The 4672-nt window shown below is 39.9% G+C and overlaps 1 pseudogene across 1 annotated transcript; it reads left to right on the plus strand.

The window, feature by feature from the left end:
* Positions 1-3087: 3087 nt before the first annotated feature.
* LOC105542956 lies at positions 3088-3888 on the plus strand (annotated as a pseudogene). The gene has a single exon (XR_001006556.1). The product of XR_001006556.1 is annotated as a serine/arginine-rich splicing factor 3 pseudogene (transcript).
* The last annotated feature ends 784 nt before the right edge of the window (positions 3889-4672 follow it).

Genomic DNA, 4672 nt, shown 5'->3' on the forward strand with positions numbered 1-4672 from the left:
TTTGTGTAGAGTCAGGGTTTCGCCATGTTGCCCAGGCTGGTCTCAAACTCCTGGGCTCAAGAGATTTACCCGCCTCAGCCTCCCAACGTGTTGGGATTACAGGTGTGAACCAGCATGCCTGGCCATAAGTGTATATATTATTCTTTATTCCCTTTTGAATGCTGTGAGTAAAGTATTAATTAATTGCAGGCCTCGATCCTGGACAGACCTAGGCCATCTTCTCACAACACTGTTTCCTTGAAAACGTATCAAGTTCAGTGTGGAATAATGTATGTTGCGAACTAGTTACCTGCTTTGTTTACTGTGAAGCCCTTGGTCTGTGGGACTGTTCCTACCCTGGGAATGTGCACAAGCCTGGAGGCTTCATCACAAGGAGAATATAAAAGACGCATGGAAAACCAAGGCAGGGACTTCCCTCTGTCAACATGAACCACATACACCTTCATCTCTCTTTTTTTTTTTTTGAGATGGAGTCTTGCTCTGTCGTCGCCCAGGCTGAAGTGCAATGGCGTGGACTCAGTCCACTGCAACCTCCGCCTCCCGGGTTCAAGTGATTCTCCTGTTTCAGTCTCCTGAGTAGCTGGGACTACAGACGTGTGCCACTGCACCCAGCTAATTTTTGGTTTTTAGTAGAGATGAGGTTTCGTTATGTTGGCCAGGCTGGTCTCGAACTCCTGGCCTCGTGATCTGCCTGCCTTGGCCTCCCAAAGAACTGGGTTTAAAGACGTGAGCCACCACACCGGGCCCTTCATCTCATCTCTAGCGACTGTGCATGCTCTGCGTGTGGGTGAGTGAAGGGCTGAGAAACTATGTGCATGGGTACTGCTGGGCCTCCCAGTGAGCTGTAAGATGTTGGATATGCTGTATTTTCTGTTCTGCATTCTCTGTACAGTTAAGTAAATGCAGTGCTAAATTGAAGCCATTGAGACTTACGGATCTGACTGCCAATCTGAACATGTGCCCGATGCTGGTGGTAGGAAACATGCCTTAAATAAATACATCTATATTTGAATTAACTTGAAGCCATATGAAAAAATAAAGATCTCTGGGAAAGATAAATACATGGGCAATTATAAAGTAGCATTATTGTAATTTTCATTTTTAATTCCATTTTTATTAATAATTTTCTGCATTTTAAAAAGACAAATGCGGCCGGGTGCAGTGGCTCACACCTGTAATCCCAGCACTTTGGGATGCCGAGGCCGGCGGATCACGAGGTCAGGAGATCAAGAGCATCCTGGCTAACACGGTGAAACCTCATCTCTAATAAAAATAGAAAAAATTGGCCAGGCGTGGTGGCGGGCGCCTGTAGTCCCAGCTACTCGGGAGGCTGAGGCAGGAGAATGGCGTGAACCCAGGAAGCGGAGCTTGCAGTGAGCCAGGATCACGCCACTGCACTACAGCCTGGGCGACAGAGCAAGACTCCATCTCAAAACAAAAAACAAACAAACAAAAAGACACATGCAAAAAACAAGAATTAACCTATTTATTGGGCACATAGTATATAAAGATGTAATTTGGGACATCAGTAACAAAAAGCAGAAGACAAATATGCACGGAGCAGAGTTTCTGTACGCCACTGAAGTTAAGTTGGTAGAGATTCAAAATAGAATGTTGTAGCTTTAATAAGTTAAATATAATTCTCATGGTAACTAGAAAGAAAACATCTATACAATACACTCAAATGGAAATGAGAAGAAAATAAAAATTTTTCCCTGAAAAAAATCAGTTAAACACAAAACAGGCAATGATGGAGGAAAAAGGGGGCAATAAAGAAATGACACATAGAAAAAAAGTAACAAAATGGCAATAATATTTACTCCTTATCAGTAAATACTTCAAGTATGAATGGATTAAGTTCTCTATTTGAAAGACAGAGATGGGAAAAATGGATACAGAAAAACAGGATCCAATTATTATCTACAGGAGACTCACTTTAGGTTAAAAGACACTAATAGGTTGAAAGTGAAAGGATGGTAAAAAATATTTCATGCAAATAGTAACTAAAAGAGAGCTGAGGTGGCTATAGTAATATCAGATAAAATAGATTTTAAATCCAAAAAGGTTACAAGAGACAGAGAAGGACATTAATAAAAGGTTTAAAACAGAAAAAAATATAGCAAGTATAAATATTTACACACCTAATAATAAAAATACATGAAGCAAAAACATGACAGAATTGCAATAGGCAATCCTAGAGTAATAGTTTGAGAATTCAATACTCCACTTTCAATGATGGATAAAACAACCAGAGAAAAGATAAGAAATTAGAAGACTTGAACAACAAAATAAACCAACTAGCCCTAACAGACATACACAAAACACTCTGCCCGATAACAACAGAATGCACATTGTTCTGAAGCGCACATGGGAGGGTCTCTAGGATGGATCATCTGTTAGGCCATAAACAAGTTTTAATAGATTAAAAAGTACAGGTATCACACAAAGTATCTTCTCTAAACACAATGGTATGAAGTCAGAAATCAATAACTGAGGAAACACCAGAAAATTCACAAACACATGGAAGTTAAACAATGCACTCTCACAAAACTAATGGATCAAAGAAGAAACCACAAAGAATATTTGTATCTTGAGATAAATGAAAATAAAAACACAACCTATCAAAACTTACGAGATGCAACAAAAAAGCAGGGCTAAGAGGGAAGCCGACAGCTGTAAATGTCTATATTACAAAAGATCTCAAATCAATAGCTCAACTTTACATCTTAAGGAACTAGAAAACGAAGAGCAAACGAAACCCAAAGATAGCAGAAATAAGACAGTAATAAGATTAGAGCAGAGATTTTTAAAAAGTAGAGACAATAAGCAATAGAAAAAAAATCAATAAAGCAAATAATTTATTGGGAAAGAGAAACAAAATTGACAAGCTTCCATCTAGACTGACAAAAAACAAAAGAGAAAAGATGCAAATGACTTAAATAAAAATAAGAATAAAAATGGACAGCCATTTCGTGGACGCCGGGTGAGCCAGAGCATTGGTTGCTGGGGGTTGGGAGGGAGGAAAGCGGGAAGACACAACGGAGTGTATGGGTTTGAGCCTCCGCATTTTTTACCCTAGATCTCGAAATGCATTGTGATTCCTGTCCATTGGACTGTAAGGTTTGTGTGGGCAATCTTGGAAACAATGGCAACAAGACTGAATTGGAACGGGCTTTTGGCTACTATGGACCATTCTGAAGTGTGTGGGTTGCTAGAAACCCTGCCGGCTTTGCTTTTGTTGAATTTGAAGATCCCCGAGGTGCAGCTGATGCGATCCGAGAGCTAGATGGAAGAACACTATGTGGCCGCTGTGTAACAGTGGAACTGTCGAATGGTGAAAGAAGAAGTAGAAATCGTGGCCCACCTCCCTCTCGGGGTCGTCGCCCTCGAGATGATTATTGCAGGAGGCGTCCTCCACCTCGTCGCAGATCTCCAAGGAGAAGCCTCTCTCGCTGCGGAAGCAGGTCCCTTTCTAGAGATAGGAGAAGAGAGAGATCGCTGTCTCCGGAGAGAAATCACAAGCCGTCGGGATCCTTCTCTAGGTCTCGGAGCCGATGTAGGTCAAATAAAAAATAAAAAGAAAAATTAAAAAAAACAAAGAACAGTTTGCAAGATAAGTGGTGTACAGGAAATTACTTCATTTGACAGGAATATGTACAGAAAACTCAAGTTTTGTTTGAGACTTCATAAGCTTGGTGCCTTTTTAAGATGTTTTAGCTGTTCAAATTTGTCTCTTGAAACAGTGACACAAAGGTATAATTCTCTGTGGTTTGAAATGGGTCATATGAGGCATGTAATACCAAGTATTGTTACTTTACAATGTCCCCTTAAGCAGAATTAAATTTGTTTTGAACTTTAGTTATGCATAGACTGATAATAAAGCTCTAAACCTGCAAAATAATAATAATAATAATGAAAATGGAGACATTACCACTGATTTTTCAGAAATAACATGGATTATAAGAGAACAGAAAAATAGATGAAAAAATGGACAACCTAGAGGAAATGAAGACATTTCTTGAAACATAGAAATTCTGTAGGTTGATACAAGAAATAGAAAATCTCAACAGTTCTATAACAAAGTAATTGTAAACATAATTAAGAAAAAACTTCCCCAAAAGAAAAGTCCTGAATCAGATGGCTTCACAGGTGAATTCTACTAAACAAAGAAAATTAACACAAATTATTTCTCAAATAATTCAAAAAATTTAAGTTTTGGGGATAGCAAGGAAAACTTGCTATGCATTCTGTGAAACCAGCATCACCTTGCTGTTAAAGCCAGATGACATCACAAGGAAAGAAAATTGCAGACTAACATTGCTTATAAATATAGATGGAATATCCTTAACAAATATTAGCAAGGCCAGGCGCGGTGGCTCATGCCTGTAATCCCAGCACTTTGGGAGGCCAAGGCAGGCAGATCACCTGAGGTCAGAGGTTCGCGACCAGCCTGGCCAACATGGTGAAATTCTGTCTCTACTAAAAATACAAAAATTAGCCTGGTGTGGTGGCATGAGCCTGTAATCCCAGCTACTCGGGAGGCTGAGGTAGGAGAATTGCTTGAACCCAGAAGGCGGAGGTTGTAGTGAGCTGAGATCATAGCACTGCACTCCAGCCTGGGTGAGAGAGTGAGACTGGCTCAAAAAAAAAAAAAAAAATTAGCAAATTGACT

The sequence above is a fragment of the Mandrillus leucophaeus genome, unplaced genomic scaffold (assembly GCF_000951045.1).
Source record: "Mandrillus leucophaeus isolate KB7577 unplaced genomic scaffold, Mleu.le_1.0 Scaffold271, whole genome shotgun sequence".
Taxonomy (NCBI): Eukaryota; Metazoa; Chordata; class Mammalia; order Primates; family Cercopithecidae; genus Mandrillus; species Mandrillus leucophaeus.